Below are 11813 nucleotides of genomic sequence, written 5' to 3'. Positions count from 1 at the left end.
GGACCATCGGTTGCCAGGGTCACAGGCCTTCCTTCAACGTCATGCAAACTAGGCTTTAGGACCATCGATTGCCAGGGTCACAGGCCTTCCTTCAACGTCATGCAAACTAGGCTTTAGGACCATCGATTGCCAGGGTCACAGGCCTTCCTTCAACGTCATGCAAACTAGGCTTCAGGACTATTGATTGCCAGGGGTCATAGGCCGTCAATGTCAAGTTATAATCCAGTCGAAAAATCTTGAACATCTTCCATAAGTGTGGAAGATTAATTCTTAAGTCCTCACACGCGCGTAATCGCTGTATAACACGACCCTTTTGTGGCTCGGGAAAAACCGAGTCAGAAAGGAACCCATTACACTGCCCTGAATTTTTCTAAATATTCCACGATCACAGAACTGCCACTGGGAATATTTTGAAGATAGAGGAACGTATCAGCGATATGCTTCATCCTTTTCATGTTAGTGATCTTGTATTCTAGATGCCTGGAGTGATATGATATGATTGCGTTCGCCTCGTTTCGGATTTATGTCAAAGCCAGACTGAAGACTTCAGTTTATATCGTCACGAATTCGTTTAAAACTTCGTTGTGGTTTTATTTCATCTTGTCTGACCGTTTCTTGTTTTCCTATGAGCTGTGGGTTTCTGGTGTGTGTTACCGTTTTACAACATCGATGGTCCATCGTATACAGTCAACTCACTTCAACAAATAAAATTATGCGCCACACTTTTTTTAAGTGAAGTTGGACGAGTCGATGTGAGGTAATTACGTGGCGTAATTACGGGGTCGCTTCACATCTGTTGTTCTGTCATGCTCATGCTGTTCTCGTTAACAGAGTGTATGTATTTCCCGCGTGTCGTGGCAGACGACTGCTAAGGGAGGCGGGAGCGAAGGCTGGAAAACTTCCCCCAATCCTCCCCAGCTTCCAATCCTCTTCAGTTCATATTGATTCTACTTTATCATAATCCGCGTCGTTTTAAAGACGATAACCTTCATCCTGTGTCTGTTTACTTATGACATCCCTCTACTGCACACTTCACCGCAGCGACTTAAATCATGTTACAGCTAACGGAATTGTGGCCATCAGTGTATTCCACCACGATGTAGCTTCAAGGGTGGTTACCTCTTCACTTACTGCCCTGTGTATACACAAACATAAGGTACTCTCGTTCAGTTCATACCAGTCGTTTGTTTTCACTCATGCCTCATGCCCAAAGTAGATCTTTAAGAACATTGAACAGTCTTCCATGATCACTTTGTCATTTCTGTTCATCCCTAAACCCTTCATAAACTTTTTTTCTCTATCTCTACAAGGATTACTACCTAATAAATCGTCCACACATCCTGTTCCATTCGTAAATCATTCATCTTTTTTTCACCTCTAGTGGATTCAGTATTACCACATACCAACTATGACAAGATTCCACCTCTACTTCTTGAACAACCACTGCCGTCCTTGTCAGCAGGAGCGCGACCGCTTGTCTCCGTCGCCATACTCGATATCCATACTCATTCAACTGCTGTTTCACCTTCCTCCTCCTTCACCATCTCCCTCACCTCCCTTGGCTGTATTCATACACACACCTTTTTGTGGATACTCGTGATGGCTGAATATATATATATATATATATATATATATATATATATATGTATATTTGCGTGTGTGGACGTGTGTATGTACATGTGTATGGGGGGGGGGGGGTTGGGCCATTTCTTTCGTCTGTTTCCTTGCGCTACCTCGCAAACGCGGGAGACAGCGACAAAGTATAAAAAAAAAAAAAAAAAAAAAAAAAAAATATATATATATATATATAGCTGGTTGGGACGACACTTAACACCGCTTGAGAGATGACCTTCATCATCTTTTGAGTTAAAAGGTGCCTCGTGGTGTCGGGGGGGAAGCTGCTACGGGTAGGCAAACATGGTAACCCCGTGACTCACTTCCCTCTCACCAGCAGCACACATTCCACCCTGGCACACCTGGCCGCCTCTCCCCCCCTCACCTACACAAGCCTTCTTCCCCTTTCAAACCTCACCCTCTCTCTCCCACACTTGGTTTTCTACCCCCCCATACCTCCCACTCACAGGCACACCACGCCTCCTCCTCTTCCAACCCACAGCTCAACATTTGCGTCACTACCTCTCCCTATCCATCACACACCACCACCGCCGCCACCACCACCACCATCGTCGTCGCCTTGGCTCGCCCATCGTATTATGATAAGTCGCGCGGAGGGAGAGGATACGTTTTCGCCCCGCCACTGGAGCTAATTTCCCGGCGAGCTGTTTGGTGGCGCGACGTCCCTATTAAAACTACTCGCAAGAAGGAAGCTAAAGAGCGGAAGCCGCTAGGTACACAACACACACACACACTGATGTTGTTGACTCCATGACCGAGACGAGGTTCGAGCAGGTGCTGAAGAAGAGTGTTGGCAGAATCCACCGACTTGTTATTTGAGGTAAGGGTTTACGTTTAGGTGTCTTTTTTTTTTTTGGAGGGGAATGTTTGAGGGGTGGCTTCTGGTGCATAAGGCTTTTGGAGGAAGACAGGTAATTCCTGAGACGTTATCGAGGAAACGAGTGAACACCGGGATATGATGAAGAGAAGTGTGGAGGACCAAGAAGGTGTTGAGGGGAGTGAGTGAGTCCCGGCGGTGTACTGATGGGTACTGAAAGGTCTTGGAGGAACTTCTTTGTCCTGGAGGATGACGGAGGAACTTGTTTGTCCTGGGGAGCATTGACTTTGATTTCTGCCGCAGTTGTGTGGCTAATTCATGGTGCACTCCGACCCATCCTGTGGACGGTGGCGCGAAAGAGGACACAGAGTGCACAAAAGGTCCAGCCAGGGACCGGGGTCTCGATGATTGGAATTACATGACAGGTCACTTAGTGTGGAAAGTGTACTGGGAGACTAACGGATCCCGGAATATGTTGGGCGTGATTTAATAGTGCTCGGGCATGCTGGGGGAGAGACTAATAGGTCCTCAGGTTTGCAGGGGAGAGTGGAAGGTGTACAGCCATACTGGGGAGATTATTGGATCCTGGCGTGTATCTGGGGAATCCGGTTGGCTCCGAGGCGTTCTTGGCAGGACTGATGGGTTCCCGGGCGTACTGGGGACATACATACGGGTTCTCGAGTTTGCTTGGGGACAGAAATTAGTGTAAGGCAAAAGGGGGGGGGGTCCATAGCCCTTAATTTTTCGGTTGCGTTCAGCCAAGAATTTCATATATGTATGCAGCCGGGAGGACGACGCACCAGATATGTGATGGTGACCAATATTGATTTGATTAATTGCATGTCGAGTAAACAAGTAAGAGAAAGAGAAGCGAAAAAGGGGAAAGACGCGTGAGAACGGTGAATAATCCTTGGGGAAAATTCGTATTACGGGATTGTGATGAACATGTCCTCATTATCATTGACCCTTATTGATCATACCTTATTTGATATCGGAGAAACGATAGTTTTGTATGTTTTTGATACGAACTTCCATCATGTTACTTCCATTCTTGTTCTGTATATCTCAGTGAACGATATAATTCCGTAATTCTTATTGTTCATTATATCTCAATGAACGATATGATTCGACAATTCTTATCGTTCATTATATCTCAGTGAACGATATGATTCCGTAATTCTTATTTTTAATTATATCTCAATGAACGATATGATTCCCTAATTCTTATTGTTCATTTCATAATTTAAAAATCCTGTTTCTGAAGACGTTTTGGACATGTTGTGTCATTACCGATTGTAGCAGTTGCTACCGATCACAGAATACTTGCCAGTGAAGATGGTGTGCGCGGCGGCCGACCAGCTCATGAAAGCTGTGGGTGTCTGATCTAAAGGTATGCCACGGACACTTTGTCGGTTCCATAGGTTTCTTGGGACACTGGCGTGTGTCTGTTGATGATTCTCGTGATATTGTGAGGCGTGCATTTTAGTTCATCGCTGTCGCAATCACTGCCACTCGTCTCCGTCGCCATACTCACTCTTATAATCATGTGAAGATTACGACTGTAGAAGACCATAATGTATTTCACCGCCGCAGCGAGCATTGGTGAGCCACACAGGAGTATTCAGTGCCATCCATAACACGAAGTAGTTCTTTGCCGTGTGAGATTCCTCGGGTGTTCACGCGTCGATAGTAGACTGGGAGGAGCAGGCACACCGACGATGCCATCAGAGATATCCCAACCCGCGCCATTAGCTTGTTTTGTATACCGAGGCATCTCTGTCCAGGTTGATCGGGAGGAGGGGGTCGTCGTCTCGCGCGGCGGCGGTGGCGGCGGATGTGGGACCGAGTTGAATAACACAGTTGAACGCGATTCGAAATCACGTCTGGCTTTCTTTTGTTTTTGTCTCATCAGCCGCGCTGGTGAGGGAGGACTGCCTGCCTGCCTGCGGCCGCCAAGATGCGACCCAACGAACAAAGGGAGGGGGACTCAGTAACTTCGTGCGGAGTTCCTCTCTCCCTCAGGGTTCGTGGGAGGGAAGGCGAGCAAAGAAACACACAAGACTTTTTTACTCGACCGTCGAAGGAAAATAAACATTTTTTGTGTTTACGGAGAGTGTGGGAGCAAGAAAACGGGATTACATTTATGCCTGTGAGTCACTAAATGTTTTGAGTTACGTAAGTAATTTAGCTTTGCATGAGTTGTGTGTTCATGATTCGTCCCGCGGCGACCAGTGAGTGTGTAGGTTTGTTTAGTAGAAATGTATGACGTGCGTGAAAGATGAGCGAAGTCGAAAAACGTTGGGATGTTCTTAATTAAAGCTGAGAAGTGAGTGTGCGGGAGCCTTAGGGTAAGGGTGTGTGTGTGTGTGTGTGTGTGTGTGTGTGTGTGTTCTTCACTTTAATAAGCTGACCTTTAACAAACGAGTTACTCTTGACGGATTTATGGAAAGGTTTTAGATTATCCTCTGCATTGTTCATAATATCCTTTTAAGAGTTTCTTTGCTTCTCCTTCTTTATCTTGGTGTAGTCATTCCTTCTTCCATTGTAGTCAGATACTTTCTGCTTTTCTTTTTCTTTTTTTTTTTTGTCCACATCTCCTCTAGAACACATCCCTAAATTTCAATACTTTTTTTACATCTCTTGTTGAACTGTATCTTGCTGTATCCTAACTTTAACTCTCCAGTTGCAGCTAAGGGTACCCATTTTCCGACTACCTTACTGAAACTTTCGCAGGAACTTTCCCTAACAGTGATCTACAATATGGCTATGGGGCTCCATGTCCCAGTTCATCGCCTCTAAGAAACTGTTTATCACTCATGGAACCTGCTCAGTAATATGCTGGTATACCAAGTCTTCCTCAGTATATTCTACGAACTAGTTGTCTCCATGTCTGCTACCTCCTTGAAGATATATCATATATCTTTTCCAGTCTGTCTATTTATAATAGACATCAGCTAGCTGTATCTCGCACTATTCTGGTCTTGTTATTCGCTGTTATCACTGTATATTTGTTTAGGTTCATTAAGATTCTTTTAAGGACTGTAATCTATCAATAGTACAATGGAAATCTTCTCACACTTCGTCTTCCTACTAAGTGCTTTTTGAATGGGTCATTCGTCAATGTCTTTTAAAAACAGTGTTGTCCCTGATTAAGATGGCTAATCCCTCTCCTTTGTCTTCCCTTAACATCCTTAATAATAGTATCCATTAAGACTATGTCAGACCTTATCTCTCTCTCTCACCTAAGTTCTGTCTCATTTACCCCAACCATATCATGTTTGTTTTCCCTGTGTTAGTGTGTGTGTGTGTGTGTGTGTGTGTGTGTGTGTTCAGATTATTTATCATTTCCGTGTTGTCTCAGTATGTGAACGCGAGCGTTTGGCTATATGTCTGGCTGTAAGCGTTTGGCTCTTATGTTCGTTGTTATGGTGAAAATGATTGCATCTGGATGTTGAAGAGAAAGCAAGCCTAGCATGGCCTAGCTCGACTCTTGTCATCCATTTAGATTATTTCCTCACGAAGAAAAATCTAGTTAGATTTGTAAATTTGAATGTGAGAATTATCTACATAATGTAACGAAATATTTTTATTTACATAATTGAACTTGAAAAATATATTATCCTTGAGTGGAATAAATTAAGGAAAAACTTATAGGTTAATGAATCGCATAGTAGTGTAACGTACGTACGTATTATGATTCTTCATAATTTTACGCTCTCGTGCGAGTTATCGCAATTTGTTATCTAGACCTGTAGGTACGAAATACGTACCTGGTACGAGATGAAATGATAGGACCGGACCGGAATCAAATAAAAATTTTCACAGTAGTGATGCGGTGAACTGGGTCATTTAGAAGCAAAATTATCTTTCCTTTTTTTTTCAAAATCACATTCCTTTAGTTTTTCCGTTTGCTGCGGCTGTCCTCTGTAGCATGTTATTATGTTTTCACCGTCATCTGGAGTCGGACATACATAACCGCGCATCTGTTCTGCGCAGACGTTAGACTAATCTGCAGCAACGAAGCGCTTGTCGACGCCGTGAACCCTCGGACACGAAGGTTAGAGCATCGTAAGGGGATGGAACAGCCCATTCATTACTCACGGGGCTTCCAAGCAGATCAGGAGGAGCGAACATTAAGGTCAACCAGCTGCGCAGTAGCCCGAACGAAAATGTAGGTTAAATACCTCCTCCAAAGATGTGAGAAACATTTCTAAGACGTGTGCTTGAGTGATATTCAGTGATCTACTCTTCCTTTCAACTCAAAGATGAATAACATTAATGCTTGTCCACTATCTGGTTAAAAAAAAGACTTTAGTTCATGCAAACGACAAAATCTAGCTCGAGCGATTGCTTGCTTCCCTTCGAAGGGGTAACTTCCGTGTTGTGAGATGAAACATACGCTGAAGATGATGTGCTTGTTACTCCCTTCCCATTAACGTTACACGTCTCCCCTTAAGAGTTCTAATATACAAATACGTCTGGTATATGTTGCAGATTCTCGCTTAATGACATTTCGCTGCTGGTAGCCATTAAACCCGACAGTAACATACGTACGTGTATACATCTCTTTTTATGGCCTTCTCTTTTTCTTCGGAACTGGCAAACGTAGAAGATTTTTAGAGTTGACTCTTGTACTTGGAAAGCAGTTGCTTCATTCCTGTATGATTCAGCGTCAATAACGTAAAATCATTATTTACGTTTTAGGTTTATTCTTTCCAAAGAGATGGTTTGGTTTGATGCTTGATACGCTGTTTTTCGTTGTAGCCTTCAAGAACTGCATTTACGTCAGTTGGAAACTGCGAGAATAGTTCACCCGAATTTCATTGAAAAATTCATAAATTCTTCAACTTTAAGATACATATAAAGTTCTACAACTTTACCGGATTATTATTATTATTTTTATTCTTTCTCTCGTTTAGGAATGTCACCCTTCCTTGTTAACGTATTTTTGCCGTCGGTAGATTTCTTTCCGCTCGTCTGTTTATCGATCCTCACATTCTTGTGGTCAAAGAAAATGATGGCAGTCAGTGACAATACGAGCTGCAGCTTTTTACATTAGTTATCTACACATATATGTATCCTTCCACGAAGAGATGAATATCATAGTTTCATGACTCCAACATCACGTCGCTTTTACAAACAACCTCTAGATGATTTGTTCATATATATATATATATACACGAATATAGTGCATATGGACGCGCACTTTTCATAGAACACTCAATGACCTCCAACAGCATGGATTCGAACCAGGACCTTTTACGTGGTGGTTGAGAACGTACCCGCTCGGCTGTGATCGCCCCTTATAGGAATATTACTATTAGATTACTAGTAATCGAATAGTCATATCCCTTCTAGTAATCGAATAGTCATTTCCCTTTTAGTAATCAAATAGTCATTTTCCCCATTAGGAGCGATCATAGGCAAGCAGTTAGCGTTTCCAGCTACGCTGCGAAAAGGACTTGGTTCGAATCCTTGCTGTTTTTAACGAGTTATTCTCCACCGTGTATGGGCTTCCCGTGTAGCTTTGATTATTTTCAAAATACGCCATAACTTCAGACGTGTGTTTGAAGTAGTTTCCCCTTTATTTCCTTTAGTCCATTTACTAAGTCACGGAACTCTGCCAGTGATATCTTGCATAGCGGAAGGTTATCACGCTAGCCTCTTTACGTCTGGTTTATTGACCGTACTAAACATTGTGAATATAACAGATTATATATTTACGCGTGTAAGATGTTGAGTCATTGGATTCAACACTTCATTACCAGAGGTGAAGTGTCGTTTAACATTTATTTTTTTCATATTTGCCGTTAATCATCAACGAGCCGAGACTGAAAGTGTTGGCGCTGTTGGAATGGAGAATCTTCAAAAATCTAATTCATTTTATCCAAGGAGAGTGCAGTTCTTATTTGCATAAGAAGGGAATGTAACATCTTTCGTTGTTCAATTGCTAAGGATTGTATATATATATATATATATATATATATATATATATATATATATATATATATATATATATATATATATATTTATTTATTTTTTTTTATTTTGTCGCTGTCTGCCGCGTTAGCGAGGTAGCGCAAGGAAACAGACGAAAGAATGGCCCAACCCACTCACATACACATGTATATACATAGATGCCCACACACGCACATATACATACCCATACACTTCAACGTATACATACATATACCTACACAGACATATACACATATACAAATGTCCATATTCATGCTTGCTGCCTTCATCCATTCTCGCCGCCACCCCGCGAAATGAGGGCCTGGACATGGTGGAATCAAAACAAGTAATACCAACAATATAAGTCGCTATGACTTTGTCAAAAGAAACTTCAACTTTTTAACAAAGTATTCGTGAAATGAAGCTTGCAAATGATTAAAGAAAACGCATAAAATGGTCTACTTACAACTGATTACCCATCAAGTGCATTTACTTTATTGAAATACCCAGGTTAATAGTAGCACAAGAACAGCAGAGTCTTGACTCAGTTTTCCTGCACCAGACACATTGGAGTTGCTGCCTGTAACTAGGCTAAGCGCAACTGGAGACGGATACTACAGGACGTCAGGCTGACGGTGTATAAACACGAACGCATTAGTGATCAGAAGCGTTCACAGATGGAGTTTGAAATGAGAAATATAATAATCACAGTCAAGGTATAATTATTGACCAAAAGACGGAGAGACAGAGTGTACGATCAGCCTTCATAATAAGTTAGGATCGTACGAAATTTCAAATGGAGCAAGAATGGCAAGAAAAACAGATGGACACCGACTTTGCCTGCACGAGACAGCGGGACCCGAGAAGACAGATCGCCCCAGTACTTGACTCACTCAGGTTTGAAATACTTATTTAAATTCCGCTATGCTCTTGACGAAATTAATCTCCCAGAGGTCTCCAGTGTTTTCTTTTCCGTAGGCATTAACGTATCTCGTAAATAGAACAAACGGCTCTCTGGGCATCTACGTAAATACAAAGACAAACATGCACGGATAAACTCTAATTCTTTCTCTTATTCAAGTTCTCCTTCCTCGTCACCTCTCCTTTTTATTCTTAGTTCACTCCTTTTGCAAGAGGCGCTGGTCTTAATATGTATATGTACGCATATTACGTTTCAAATGTCTTTGATGGGATGTTGCACCGAAACGAACGATGGATTAAAGTAATTGGATTCTATTGTTTTGATTTATGGTTTTTGTCGTCATGACACTCTCCAGATGAAAATACCGTTACCCCTACTCCATACATAGACCATCAGTTATGGAAGAAGAGAAAAATGAAAGAGTGAAATTAAACAATCACGGTTCTCAAACTAAGGCTCCTCAAATAATTGATTTACTAGTTTACTTGTTCGTCTGATTGTTGGACATAGGCTACAGCCATGCGGTGAGATAATACGACAGATTTTATGATTTACTTCTTAGGAAATCTACCACAATATATATATATATATATATATATATATATATATATATATATATATATATATATTTTTTTTTTTTTTTTTATTAAACTTAATCGCCGTCTCCCGCGTCAGCGAGGTAGCTCAAGGAAGTAGACGAGGAATGGCCCGACCCACCCACATACACATGTATATACTTATACGCCCATACACGCACATATACATTTCAACGTATACATATACATACACAGACATATACATATATATACATGTACATATTCATACTTGATGCCTTCATCCATTTTCGTCACCACTCCGCCACACATGAAATATATATGCTGATAACCACAAGGAAAATGAAACACGATAAGTTCCCAGGTGCACTTTCGTGTAATGATCACATCGTCAGGGAGATACAAGAATGAAGTAGAAGATGTAGAACAATCGGCTGATATACTAGGAAGAGACGTAGCTAAGACGCCGTTGGTAAACAAGCGTCACCAAATGGTGGTGTTCGGGTCTGGCATCATGCCTGTCATAAACTTTTATTATATGGACAGGAAAGGGTACTGCTTACAAATTTTGTCTACGACAGAGATATCCAGTTTGTATAGACATTCACTTATACTAATGTTACAGTACTTTGTGTATTTGATAATAAAAGATTCCGTAATATTTCTCGTGGTAAAGGAGTTATAGTTGATAGCTGAATTAGCGTCAGTACAATGGTCATAATTTTGAACATGATGAAACAAAGCGTTTGATTCTTGTCTTGTTCTTGTGCTATATTTATGTTGCTTAAGTCTTACATAAATATCCTTACCAGTCTGCCCAACATAAAACTTATTACAGCTTTTACAAGAGATTCTATAAACACAGCCCGCAGAATTTTCTGGCGAGTTTTTGATTGTAAGATATTCTTTATAGTATTGTTTTTCCTGAAGGCTACGTTTTCATGAAAGGGTTTAAGCATCGTGGGAAGTAATGTAAAATTATTACTAAACGGAAGAACTAAAAGATTATTGGTTTTAAGGGGGGTTTGGGTTTAACTCTATGCATCGATTTCTCTGCCAACTTAAGATTCATCAATGATAGATCTAGGATACTTTAACTTGGATCCCGTAGAATATATCTTTTCAAACTCATCATCAGTAAATTCCGAACTGCATGTAAATAATGTCCTAAGGAACATCGACTGTCATATTGAGCTGAGTAATAATGATGGAGTTAAGAAGATTTTAAGCGATTGGTGCCTGAACTTGGAGGAGGATGAAAGGTGTGCACGGCATAGAGTGAATTGAAACGATGTGATATACTGGGGTCGACGTGCTGTCAGTGAACTGAACTGAGGCATGCGATTCGTCTGGGGTGAACCGCGAAAAGCTCTGTAGGTGTCTGGTTGTGGATTGGGAGCAGTGTTTCCGGGAGCAGAACACATGACAGCTAGAGAATTGGGCGTGTGTGAATGCGGCCCTCCTTCGTCTCTTTCCTGCTTCTAGACGTTGCGCAGTCACAGCTGCATGAGCTCTTGGAAAATGAGTTTGGAGTATCATCAGGACCAATTCAAGAAGGGGGTCCTGGGGCCATCGCATGTTTACCAAATGGCGTCCTAGTTATGTCTCTTCGTTGTATATCTACTGACTGTTATATTTCACTCTTGCGTCTCCCCTGATGATGTGATTATTACACGAAAGTGCACTTGGGAACTTATCGTGTTTCATTTTCTCTATGGACTCATACGAATATATATATATATATATATATATATATATATATATATATATATATATATATATATATATATATATATATAATTATAATAATCGCTGTCTCCTGCGTTAGCGGGGTAACGCAGGGATACAGACGAAAGAATGGCCCAACCCACCCACATACACATGTATATACATAAACGCCCACACTCGCACATATACATACCTATAC

General features: G+C 41.5%; 1 protein-coding gene across 5 annotated transcripts in view; it reads left to right on the top strand.

Moving 5' to 3' along the window:
- The window catches only part of LOC139755057 (uncharacterized), a 180179-nt gene that overhangs the window by 78768 nt on the left and 89598 nt on the right, over positions 1-11813 (top strand). Inside the window, exon 1 of one of the 5 annotated variants that reach the window (XM_071673107.1) lies at positions 2298-2455. The exons of the other annotated variants lie outside the window; for them this stretch is intronic. The gene's annotated coding sequence lies outside the window, so the exon portion shown is untranslated. Of the gene's footprint in view, positions 1-2297; positions 2456-11813 lie in introns of those variants that run through there. 5 annotated transcript variants of the gene reach the window in all.

The sequence above is a fragment of the Panulirus ornatus genome, chromosome 18 (genome assembly GCF_036320965.1).
Source record: "Panulirus ornatus isolate Po-2019 chromosome 18, ASM3632096v1, whole genome shotgun sequence".
NCBI classification, from domain to species: domain Eukaryota; kingdom Metazoa; phylum Arthropoda; class Malacostraca; order Decapoda; family Palinuridae; genus Panulirus; species Panulirus ornatus.
Note: the sequence above shows the minus strand (reverse complement) of the source record. Positions and strands in the feature narration are given on the sequence as shown.